At 40.3% G+C, this 13,672-nt stretch overlaps 1 protein-coding gene across 1 annotated transcript in view; it reads right to left on the bottom strand.

The window, feature by feature from the left end:
* Positions 1-9,357, bottom strand: part of nek7 (NIMA-related kinase 7) — a 60,111-nt gene extending 50,754 nt beyond the window's left edge. The window contains exon 1 of the mRNA XM_068320166.1: positions 9,042-9,357. The gene's annotated coding sequence lies outside the window, so the exon portion shown is untranslated. The remainder of the gene's footprint in view (positions 1-9,041) is intronic.
* Positions 9,358-13,672: the final 4,315 nt, after the last annotated feature.

Raw genomic sequence — 13,672 nt, 5'->3', positions numbered from 1 at the left:
AGAATATTAATATTAATGAATTTCCCTGCCCTCCCCCTTTCCCCATTTTCCCCCTTAGACGATTTGAACATGAAAAACTTAAAAAGGGCAAATTCCAGGAGTTGCGTATCACAGTTTGACCCGGAGCCACACAGCAGACACCAACCATGACAGACTCGGTGTTCAAAGCAAGCTGGAGCCGCTTTCATCAGGGGATCCTAGTGTTTTTTTACAGCGCGACACCACCAGCCAATGCCATCTGCCTTTTTCTAAAATCAGAACTTCAAGATTTGCTTCCTGCTTATACAATGTTTTTATGTGGGTTTCACAACCAGAGTCATGCAGGCGTTTGCTGCAATGCTGCTTGCTGACTGCTGTTTACAGCCAAACCCCGCAGTGTGGCGCAATGTTAAATATTCACTGTTAAACTGTCAAGCCAGAAATGGTTGGGAACCCTGCCAGGTACTCACAGCACAGAAGCATTAAATGTGCCCTTTCTTCAAACAAAACCCACCCAAATCAATCACTTTTCCTCAAACCAATCCAGAATCAGACCAGACTACTTCCCTCCTCCTACCACACCCTAATTTCCTGAAATGATCAAGCTCAATTTTCATCTATATTTCAGTGATTCCCCTCATTAGGAAGACGAAAGACAAATACATGAACATGCAAATTTTTTAAACACATCTCTGCTCTAACACTGAGTAAGCTATTGCTGACTCCTGATGCCTGCCTTCAGACATCTGTAAAATATTTTTATTCTTTGCCCCAATACCACACTGGCAAAGGCCTCTCATCCTTGGCTTGGCAGGACTTCTGACAAAGCCAGCCAGCAGCGCCATACAGGCCTAACCCCTGCTGCTGCAGCTTCCTGCTGCTCCGAAGGAGTCAGGTTGCTTGCCTACCATTGACTGTAGGCCAGGCAGGGCAGGGTGGAAGAGAGTAAGGCTGGGCGGGGGGGTAGGCTGCAGCGGACCCTTGGAGACAAGAGCGAGGACAGAAAGAGAGGGGACAGATTGAGCCCTTTTGTACAGAAGGTACTTTCAGAAAAGCATTCAGGGCCAAAACACATTCCCTTCTCTATGAATCCTTTGGGTTTGTAAAATCTTAACCAACACACTCGGGGGTGCGATCACACTACAGCTGAAGCATCACATCCACGGAGGTGGAACAAACTGATACCTCATCCCGCCATCATTGACACGCCATCAACGCTCAGTTTGTTGAAAACAACATGCAACATAATAATAATAATTAAGTGCTGGAGGTTTGTAGGGTCTTCTTAACATGCTATTGTGTGATCTCTGTGTAAAAAGGGGTCCTGAGTTATAGAGGTATGGAAAATGGAAGAATACATGGATAAACTTAACAGGGAAGAGGGGGGGGGGGTTGGGGGGTGGAAAGCAGGAACACAAATTTTTAAGATCAGAAGCAGCAATAAGGGACGAAGAGAAGACATAGGTGGCATGGAAGTGGAAAGAGAGCAAAACAAAGGGGCTTGAGGGCAGGTTAGGCAGCGAGAGTTGAGGAGAGCTTCTCATCATGACTCCTCTCCTTTCTTCATGCCCTCAGGCTTTGACCACAACCTCAAAGCCCAAGGCCAAACCCACAGATGAGGGAGACCAGGAAAATCTGCCGTGACTCACGGCAGAAACAGACGGTCAAGGAGAAGGGGGAAGAAAGATGTCCCCAGCAAACAAACAAGACACATGAAGTAAAAATATAAAATTAATTCATATGAACATAAATTTCATCACTTAGGTTTAATGCCTGTAATGTAAGTTTTTGACCAATATATACATAATAATGTAAATGACCAGTGCAAGTTAGTCTGTCTAAAAATTCACAAACTGAGCCCGAATTACAAATCATGCACTTTACAGCTAAATAGCATCACATTCAGAAAATTCATATCACTATCGTTCATAAAATAGCTTCCAAAGATGTTTTCTATTATGTTCATAATATTTTGAACATGAACTTCAGATTGATTCATATAACACCAGCATGCGCATCATAAGTGTGTGACCAAAAAACTAATGATAAAATGGACATTCACTGTCAATCTGAAATGTGACATTAGATGGTTATAAATTAACTGAGAAATACCTTCAACTTGATCTGTTTGGCAGTTCAGCTGCTGGAAGCACTGTTTGTAACATACAGCATGTTTACAGAGTGTTGACTACATTAAATAATACAATAAATAAGCATGAAATATGCAGGATATTCACCATATGCGCAGGTCAATGAAGTAGGACTAAAATCCACTACTGAACTGATAATGAGGAATGATCCTGGGACCAGATACAGACAGTAATTAAGATGTTTACCAGCATTTAGGAACACTGTCGAGTATTATCATGACAAACCAAAATCAAAAGACGATGTAAGAAGCGCACTGAAATGTCCCTGTCTTGGGGAAGGGGAAGTCAGTCAAAATACAAAGCTCTACAACAAATTTGCACTGTTGTAAATCAAATCCCATGTGAAAATTAAGATTCATTTGTGATGAAGCTGGAACAAGTGCTCATAACACAGTCAGTAAACAACACGCAAAAGGAAAACTCTCATCACTCATTCCGTTCATGGGTGCAAATTCATTCTGCTTTTGTACCATCTCATGACAAATGTATGCTGTCACTGATGTGGTCTTTACGGTGGCATATAGCATCTTGCAATTATTCTGTGAAAGTGAATTTGTATCCTGAGGGATTTGTATGTTTGTGGATAATCAAAACAGATAGAGAGGGAGAGAGGGATTGGAGTCATCTTCGATAAGAAAGGAAGATGCTAGTTTCAAGCAAAGTTCACAACATGCCAGCATGTATCTGGTAGTTTTGTTCAGATGCAACCATAGAGACCCAAAACATGTGGTCTGTACTATTTACAGTGTGTGTGTGTGTGTGTGTGTGTGTGTGTGTGTGTGTGTGTGTGTGTGTGTGTGTGTGTGTGTGTGTGTGTGTGTGTGTGTGTGTGTGTGTGTGTGCGTGCGTGTTGGCGTGCGTGCGTGCGTGCGTGTGTGTGTGTGCGTGCATATGCAACAAATGCATTTTGGTAATGGAATAAGTGAACTCATGACAATGATAATATCTTAATTCAACAGAACTAGCTCAGTAAAAAGTTGACAGGAGAGCTTACCACAAAGTGATCATGCTAATGGTACAGTGATCATTCTATCACCATACCTGCATGCTGTGTTTTCTTGCCTCTAATATTTAGTGGAGATTAGGATTGCTAAATTATGCTTCTGCTGTTTCAGCAATAACTTCAGTGGGTCAAGAGTTGAATTCCAATGCCTGAGTATATCTTGGATGAGTGACTTCTTAAGCGCGAGAGGCTTTCTGAACACTGAACTCTGCTTGTTCGCAGGGCTTTCTTTGAAAGGCCTTACTATTTTAATGTTTTTGGCTCATGTACCATCAATAACTGTGTGGTATTGGCTACACATAACGTTTGTTCCAACTACTTGTTGCCACGGCCATACAGTAATCTTTTTCAAAGATGATACATCAGACTTCAGTGCAGTAAGTGCACACAGCTTTGGCTATATCTTAACTTAAACCTGGAAACTTGCCACTCAACACAGAAAGGGATGACTGCGTGGTCATGCATGCTGGATTAATGGACGCTCCAATCTCATCATTAAAATTTCAGCGGAGACAGCAAGAATCAAGACATCACAGTTAAATCTAAGAAAAGAAACCACTACTGTGGGAGTCCAATAGGAGGAAGAGAATTGCTAGAGTCAAAAAACACCAGGATTGGACAGGAGACCAATGGAAGTATTTGGTCTCTTGAGCCTAAATTTGACATTTTTAACTCCAACCATCACGTTTTTGTGAGACACAGAAAAGAAGAGGGCTGGAATCTGATTTTCGGGTGATGCTGCTGGCATTCTTTTTTCTTTAAACTGAAGGCACACTTAACCAGCATCATTACCAAAGCATTCTGTAGCAACAGGCTGCCCATCGCGGTTTGTGCTTGATAGGAAAATGAACACGAAAAAGTCCAAAACTTCACCTCCAGTTTAAATTTTTAATTTCCCAGTTTGGGATAAATAAAGTATATCTTATCTTATAAAGGCTGTTCAACCAAGTAGCAGTGTTGAATCAGCTGATCTAACTTGACTATTATCACACCGAAATCCAACTCCATGGTATGGGATTGAGATTTTGGTTGGACCACAGACTGAAAGAAAAGCAGCCAACAAGTGCTTAACACATGTGAGGCCTCCTTCAAGACTATTGGCAACTCATTCCAGCAGATACGACGCTGTTTGAAGGAATGGAAAGTGTGATCAATGTTATGTTTTTTTGATTAATAACTAGAATCTACATATATTTCATTCAAATTTTGCATTTCCAGTTCAACAGCATTAGTTTTAGTGAAATATTTACCTATTTTCTATGCATGTCAACATTTTTAAACCTTCTTTAACAACTCCCTCGTACAATTTGGAAAGGCAGACATGTAGAAGCTGTTTATTCCTTCATCTTTGTTTCATAATTTTTTATGCTTCGAGGATCTTCACTCTGACAAAATACATGTATGCTATTGCTTTAATTATCCATTACCTTAATAGGTTCATAACTCCAAAGCATATACATGGAACTGTATCAAAGAAAGGAGTATTTCAATGCCAAAGATAACAACATGGTTGTGAAGAATTTACAGTGAAATAAACTACAGATATTGTGTGGTCACGGCTTGAGTTGACCCACTGTAAGCATTTCATAAACTTTAAACAGGGTCGAAGGTCAGTAATTTTTGTGTTTGCATGTCTTTGTAGTGTGTTACCCCCCCAGAGCACTACAGAACCCCCCAAGGAAAGGCATCAATGTAACAGTGAAAATGAGAACTTTCACATGACATTGGGAGCCGCGAGGCATCCTCCAAGGATATTTGAATGCTTGAAACATCAGTGACCCTTCATAAGATAGAAAGGAAATGGATATGAAAATTATTGACTGGCTGGCTGTTGGAGGGGAGGATAAAAAAGCTGCTTAGACAGCCCACTCTCAATGCCAAAGACCTTATTCTAAACTCTAACCAAACTGCAAAAGGAAAGACTCAATTCTAAATTCTTCTGGGGAAGGCATCAAGCTTGTATTTTCTTTTTCTTACTTTGTATAGTTAATATAACAACTGAAAACAGAAAAAGTAGACAAAACGATCTGTGTCCTAAGCAGTGATCTGCTACATTTGCCAGCATCTGTTCTGTACAATGCTTGGCCAAGGTCTTTGACATCATGAAAAAGACAGTACTTAATGTAGCTCAAAAATGGCCTCAGGAAGCATCTTTCTTCAAATATGCGTTGCAGTAACACAAAAAAAGCAATTTTTTTTTTTTTGCTCTCTGTGAAACCCAAAGGGAAGATGACTGTTAAAGTGGTCAGATGACAAATGTCTCATCTGATCTTTAATCCAGTAAAGGGGCCAGCTCCAGGGCTAAAAAAGGAAACTCTCACAGGATACAGCGATTTGGTAAATTCCACTGCCCTAAGTCACAGCCTAGGGTGCAGCAGATGTCTCCACATCAATGAGTGGCATTTTAGGTCTCACCCTGAATGTTTTAGCCGTAGAAATCCAGCTGCCTTTAAAGGAGGATATAAGTATGGTCCATGTGATCCCAAACTAAATCACAGAGAAAGCACTATGGGTATACATTCCTGTGAAAAATGCTAATATTCTACACAGTTGTTTTATTAAACAAAATCCAACATATGACAATAAAATACAGAATACATGATAAAAAAAACATGTAATGTGTCTGGATAAGCGTGTTTAAAATTTGTCTTTTTTGGGGAGGTTAAAAATTGTTTTAAAATTAAGTCAATTCTGCCTTTATTTTTAGCACTCTTTATCAGCTAATGCATATAACTGCTGTAAATCTGGCTTTTATTTGACCTTAATGGATGATCCTATGTGTATACACGAAGATATGAAGGAGTAGCACAATATTTCAAAAAAAGTTGTTTCCAGGCCTGAATAGGTTGTGCAGTGGTAACAAAAGTAAGACCATTTTTCAAAACACTCCAGCATCATGGCAAACACAACAAAGTCTGGATTTGAACAGCATTTTCTGTCAGTTATGCTTTGGCCTGGTCATTCACTAGATCCTAACCAAATAAAGAACATACTGCAGAAAATCTGGGAGCATAGTTGGTTGTGGGGAAGCAGACAGAGATTAATCTAACAACATGGATGAAGCACATTAGACAGCTAGCCCAAATGGCTATATTCTCTGAACTGAAACACAGACAAAGTTAGCCAATGCTGAAAACTATTCTACATTGATAGCAATACAACACTGCTGCTTACTTCCATTTTAATTGTTAAAAACAAAAGATATTAAAAACATAAAATGTTTTGTTTTTTGCCCAGGTATTACTGGTACCTCAACAAATAATCTAGAAAAAATATCAATTGAATATTTTTATGATTCCTTAATATTCTTATATTTTCATAAAATTGTGACTTGACTTTCAGTTTTTTCTAGTATTATCCTACTTTAACAATAAAAAAAGACAAAATATGTATTTTGCCAATGCCAGTCAAAAGCAGTGCACCTCTTATCATCTTAAATTAAAGTAGGATAAACTGGCAGAAATCTCCCACCAGAGACTGATGCAAATATTTGGCAGCGTTTGCTGATCATACGGTTCATGGCACATTCCTTGATAGTCAACTTCAGAGAGCCAGCTGGTGTTCATCTCCATCACCTGATGACGCTGGCAGACTCAAGCCTGTTGTCTTTGACACTGATAGAATGTGGCAACAGAGAAGTGAGTAATAATTGGGTCAACAAGGTATGTCAGCTCCCACTAACTTTTGTCTGAATCATCCCTCTGCAGCTTAGCCAAATGTGATAGTATGACTCCTGAATTACTTGACTGTGATAAGCAATGACATGCAACATGGCGTAAAATAACCTATGTGACACCCAGAGTGGTTAGACATCCCAGACGGAAGACACTAATTATACACCTGTGTGGTTAATCCTTTTTTTTAATGTTTATTTCGTTTTTATTTTTTCTCTTTTTTTCTCAATTACTTTATGTTTCTAAAGAGGAAACTAGTCTGCTCAAGTCCAAACAGAACTGACGATACAATCGTAAATGGTTTTGCAATAACCGCTTTGACGTAATGAAAAAAAGCAGTGAGTCACTCCAGGAAAGGATTGTCTTCCTTCCTTTCTGATTTATTTTCATTCAAATAAAACTTTCTTTACAGCTACCAGTCGCTCCTTTCAAATTAACTGTATTCCAGTCTATAGTAGTGTGAAACAGACAGGCAGGGTAAGAACTTGGACCAAGCTTTATCCAGATGGAAATAATTGGGAACAATACACAATATAAGAGCAAGAACACTAACACTATATCCACAATATGAAAAAAACTACTTAAAGACTGAAAAGACTTACTTGATAGTCAGACTGAAACTAAACAAGGTCCAGGGATTTTGGCGAAATACAGAGGTGGCCTTGTGTCATGAATTGGTAAGAGCCTGTATTCCGGGCTCTAACCAATTCATGACAAAAACATTTAAATGGACAAATCACTCATTTTTATTGATTAGCCGATCATACTTTATTTGGAAACAGTCAGAACAGATACCACCCCCTTGAATCAGACTGAACCAACAGGCCCAGAGCCTCCCCCCTCTAAAGCATCACCACCTGAGCACACAAAGGCACACCACCTGGGACATGAGGCAGAAGGGACCGGAAGGCACCCTCCACCACCACTATCACCACCAGTCTGTGAGAATGCTAATTAAGGTGGCTATGCTACTACATAGTTCTTACACTATGTTCAGCAAACAGAGTGACAGAGCTAAACAGCATGCATAAAGATGGCATTACCAAAAGTCAGACCAAAAGTTGACAGTGAAACCACATCCTTTGAGATAACTGGGCAGGAAAACAAACATTTATACTTCTTGCAATGAGCTTTATAAGACTGCTGTGCCTCACTTTTGCATGTTTAACATGTTTATGAAAGGTTAAATCAACTTTTTCCCACCAAAATATGAAAGGAGAGGCAATGCTGTTGTAAAGTTTTTAATACTTTTTAAAGAAAAGTTAATGTGCACTAAAAAAAGCATATTTCTACGGGAAGTTTACTTAACTGGACCACATTTTAATTGAAGATCTTGATTTAGTGAAGATGTCAATTTAACTTCATCCAAGTAGATACCACATGGATGTGTATACTGCCATGAACTTATGTACACTCCCAACTTGCGATAGTTGAATATTTATAGTTAACAACTCCTATACTGGTCGAGCTTGTTTATGAGATGTATTTATTACATTCAATGTTGAGGACTAACAAAGCAAAGCATGAGGTAAAAAAGCCATAAATGAGTTCATCTAGGGTCTAAGGAGTTATAATGGCATTACCTTTTGATGTTTGTTGTATTTGTTTGCATCACTATGTCTACCTCTGACGTAAACCATATATTACATGTTAATAAACCACACAGAAACTAATAAACCACACAGACACATGTCAACACTGTAAAGACCTGACCAGGGACTGTTTAATTTCGTTCCTAAACCTAACTCACAACAGTAATTACAATGATGTACTTACAGGATCTATAAATTCCTTATAACAGCACTGCAGCAATGCAGCATGTCAGTGAGTTATCCAAAATCAATTAATTTCATTTGCGCATTGTACTGTTAAACCAACAGAGTTGGCAAATATATGGCTTTTGTTGCGATGATAAGAAGTCTGTCCATTTGATTGAGTAATCATCATAGTACAATGTCACTGTCAACTTTCAAGTGTAGTTCCTATGTACTACAAGTAGCATAAAGCATGCTAGTTGGCTAACAGGCTAGCTGAGGTTCGTTGACGAACTTCGTATAAACTTTTTGTCGAGCTTGTCAAGAGTGTCAATCACGCGTTTGGACTCAGAATTATGACTACTTGTGAGACTAATAAGACTGTCAATTTCAAGAATGCTAAGTAAAACCAGCATTAAAAAGAGTTATTCATTAAGATAGGACAAGTTGTGTTGTCAACTAACGGTGTCTCAGCTCTTACCAGGAAGTGGGACTCTGTTGCTAAGCTATTCCTTCTTCACGCTGGAAGTTTCTACTTGATGGTTATGGCGGTTGTCTCTGTTTTGACTTTCTTCTTTCTTTCCAAGGTCGCTCCCAAAAGTCGACTCGGTGGGCCTCTCTCTTCCTGCGTGGCACTGTTTGACTGAGAGCTACAAATTCTTTTCGTAGACGGAGCCAGTCAGGACGTGGACGCGTTTCCAGACAGCCTCTCCGCTAGGCCCCTCGCAGCACCGCACTCCTGACCCGTGTGCCAGCAATGTAAACAACCCAGCATTCCCGGAGCGGAGCGGAGGGGAGGGGAGGGGAGGGGAGGGGAGGGGGAAGTGTCAAACTGTGGGGACAAGTTGTCAAGTATCGCGAGATTATCGTGACGGTATCCAACGAGAAAACGAGTCCTTTTCCAAACCTTCCTGTAAACATTGAGTTTCCGTAGTTATTAAGCTCATGTGGGAAAATTCTAATCTATTTATTGATGTTTTTAGTCTTGGTCTTGGAAACAGTTAAGAAAACATTTCAACTCAAGGTGTACTTACTTTGCTTTTCCATTGCTATCAGCCACCCCCCCCCCCCCATCCTGACACATTCAGGGCCTCCTAGAAAATATGACCGCGACTCAGCTGAATTGACTAGAGGTTAAGAGTCATTTAATTTTATCTGAATAGCATGTTTATGATACAGAGCAGTGCTGCACAGTACAAGAAAAGTAAAACAAAGAGACCCCACTTTAAAAAAAATAAACAAAAAAATAAATAAATCTTCTTAAATAAATCAATCCTTTCATAATCGCCTTAGGGAAATTACCTTTTTTTCCACTCCAAATATCCATACACGTGTGTATATGTGTGTGTGTGTGTGTGTGTGTGTGTGTGTGTGTGTGTGCGTGCGTGCGTGCGTGTGTGTGTGTGTGTGCGCGCGCACACATATATTTATTTGTATATATGTATGTACAGGCCCATACACACACACACACACACACACACACACACACACACAGGGCCTGTAGGCATACAGATAATAGGAGGTAGAGCGGCGGGCAGCTCTCACATGGGGCGCACTGTGGAAGTATAACAAAAATTGAGAATACTGTACATTAAAACAACTTCTGCACTTTTAACACAGATTTAGATCAAGTAAGACTACGGTATTGCATCAAAGTGGACTATTTTTAAATGGTGGCAAATATTTGTACAAAGAAAAGATAAAAATTTGAGTCTCAACAGGAAAAGCCAGAGAGAAAACATACTTGAACCGCATTGAGCACTGGTGCTGATGTTGACGACCTCTTCTGGAGGGGGAGACCTTTCCAAAGTTGAGGGGCTGCCACAGGGGGGGGCCTGGTCATTCGTTGGTGCCAGTCTAGTTTGAGGCACAACTGAAAGCTGCTGGTCCAGTGACCCAAGCAGTCAACAAGGAACGTGAGGATGCAACATTCCTGACTGATAGGATGGGGCTAGTTCAGATTCACTGATGAGATTTGCTATTGCTTGAACAAAAAATAATTTACATTGAACTTTGACTTTTTAGGGCTGCACCAAGAGGTGCTGGGAACTTGCCAGCTTTTGTAGCTGGTTGAGATCAAGTCACTTTTAAGTACTTGATACAAGAAATGCAATATCTTTCAATTAAGTGTAGTGGGATAGAAGAAAATTCGGCTTGTAACTGGTAGCATGTGCAAATAAAGTCCAACGTAATGAGAAGATATACTTAGTTAAGATCAATCACTGCCTGATAGATGGAGAAAGCCAGCCAACACACCCTTCACACACATTGCTTGCTGTAATTCCACACATGCATCCAAAATACACACCAATTGACACACAATCAGTTGGGAATATCATGAGACTTTATTGATGAAAATGGTATTGCAGAATGGCTGGCATGGACAGCCAGAGCATTGGGAATTGATCAGCTTACTTTGCTTTGATAAAAGCTTCAGTGCTTATTTCAGATTGACAATTCAAACGCTACTGATGCATAGGAAACATATCTGTCTTCTTCTCTTCCCTATTGTTAATAATCAACAAGTTAGGTGGGGTTGGTGGGTTTTTTTCCCTCCATACTTCAGTAGCTTTTTTTGTTAACCTCACTGCAAATATGGAAAGAGGGAGAGTGTATGCCTGGAGTGTAGGATTTTCCCCCCTTTTTCTTCAACAACAGTTGAAGATTAAAAGAAACGTCTCACGGAAATCTGTCAATTCTGTATGTGAATAATGCTGCGTGGAATTTAATGGCATGAGTTATATTGGGTTTCCTCTACACCCACATTTTCTTTCAATAAGATCAATGGAGCTCAGTGACAGATAGGGATGGTCTTTTGTATCTTCAAATTTCAGGTTTCTGAGGGAATAATTAGATGGATGGATGAAAAGTAATGCATCAGTCTGCGAGGGGAGCTGCACCCAGAGATCCTCTAGTTCAACATGCATGCCTCCACATCTGTTTGGTAGAAAATTGTTTAGTAATCGTGTTGAATTTTCATTGTTCTAAAAGTGGCTCTCTGCACTGATCTGGTGCTTTAAACCAATAGAAAACTTTTTGTGTTCTTTTTGCTGATATTGTTTATTTAACAGCAAGGATGTCCTTTTGATTCAGGGATATTTTTTCACATGAAACAGTATTGTCATCTATTTCTCTCTCTTCCCCTTCAAACTTTCTGCTGTTGCTCACAGGTAACTGGGATAGCAAAGGGCTTTCCCTCCAGGGGAAATGAAAAAGGTTGAATAGCTGGATTTATAGACATGCTTAAGACATTTTTCTGTAAATGTGACATTTAACTCTGATGTGTTAAATATCTCTTGTGTCGAGTGTAAATTCAAATGAGAATTTAGTGGAATTTTCAATATTTTGGCCACTTATGCTTATGCATGTGACCACAGCCACAGGGACTTTAGACTGGGATATGTTTGTACTGTCTATGGAGAAAAAACACAGTTTTATGCCTCATTTTCTGCAACCATTTGTCCTTTGCAGAGTCACAGGGGGATGGAACCTCTCCCAGTTAATATTAGGCTAAGAAACTATAGTTTTATAAAGACCTGTGGTATTCATACAACACATCCACACAGGTTCACTTTTGTTTTCTTCAAGATACAATTTTCAATGCAATTCTAACTTAGGCTTCATTGCTAAATATGCAGACATATTGCACCCAGCGGCTGAAAGCACATTTTAAGCACTTAAAAAGAAGAAAATGTTGATGTTTTCACTCATGTCTTTTTTATTTCCCTCTGTGTTGTTGATCTGGCTCAGGGGTTAGGCATGACTGCAGTGTGGTAGAGACAGAAGCTACAGTCAAAGCTCCTGTGATCGGGTGCAGACTTCATAGAGACCAGCAGATGGAAGAGAGAGGAGCTACGTGCCACCTGAAGGTTTAGCAAGAACTGAGAGGTTACACTCTACCAGTACAAAGATGACCTGTCAGACAGGGAAACATGCCAAATCAATGCACATGAGCTTCCAGCTGATGTACCGCTCAGAGGAAAAGCGTAAAAAGAGAAAAGGATTACAGCTATATGTATGAAATGTCATCTCGCTCTTCATGAGCTCTGGAAAATTTAGTGGTAGTGTGCATTTCTGCATTTCAATTTTGAGGCTAATTATTGTTGTTTTGTCTTCAAAGTGCAATTGTGATTGGTAGTTATCAGCCTTGATCACAGTATTTTCAAGGTTGTTTAGATGTGAAATACCTGTAAATATAGAATAACAGCACAACAAAGGATTTATGGTGAGTGGAGAGTGCAAATGAGGCACAGGAGAGATAGAATGTGGGAATGTGAAGGACAAAACTGACAAAACCGAATATTATTTCTGTCTAAATCACTCCATAAACTCTGTTCTTGAATGACTGTGTTGTATTTTAGCGTGTGTGTGTGTGTGTGTGTGTGTGTGTGTGTGTGTGTGTGTGTGTGTGTGTGTGTGTGTGTGTGAGTGCGTGCGTGCGTGCGTGCGTATGTGTGTTAATGTTTGTGTATTCCTTCTCTTGGCAAAAGCTCAGCACAGAGGATCTGTCTACCTGCACTACATCAACCAGCGGGGCAGGGCTCAGTTACACACACACACACACACACACACACACACACACACACACACACACACACACACACACACACACACACAGTTTAGCTCTATCTCATTCACATGGTCACCACTCTGACACGTACCGGTGTGTCAGTGTCCATGTTTGTGTGCGTCCTGCTGCGAGCGTGCATTCGTGTTTGCGTGGTTGTTGGTGTGTGAGTGTGAGCTGAGGTTAAATAGGTGCCTTGCCATGAAAGGTGGGAAGCGAGGCGGAACTGGCAGAATATCACACACTCAAGCAGTGACTAAGGAAACAACACCATCGGAGAAACATGTAAGCTGCAGGCCTGAGCTCCACCTCAGTGATCATTCCATACTTTGTTTTGACCTTATTGCCTGTCACCGTGTGTGTGTGTGTGTGTGTGTGTGTGTGTGTGTGTGTGTGTGTGTGTGTGTGTATGTGCTTATGTGTGACCGCAGATGTGTGCACAGCTGCAGGGACACACTGTTCTTGTGTTCTCTGATCGCTCGATCGATAAATTAATGCGAATTACAGGTTTTGCCAACCACACTGACTGGAGGTATCCACACACA

The sequence above is a fragment of the Antennarius striatus genome, chromosome 7 (genome assembly GCF_040054535.1).
Source record: "Antennarius striatus isolate MH-2024 chromosome 7, ASM4005453v1, whole genome shotgun sequence".
Taxonomy (NCBI): Eukaryota; Metazoa; Chordata; class Actinopteri; order Lophiiformes; family Antennariidae; genus Antennarius; species Antennarius striatus.
The sequence above is the reverse complement of the archived record's forward strand: the minus strand, read 5'-3'. Positions and strand labels throughout refer to the sequence as shown.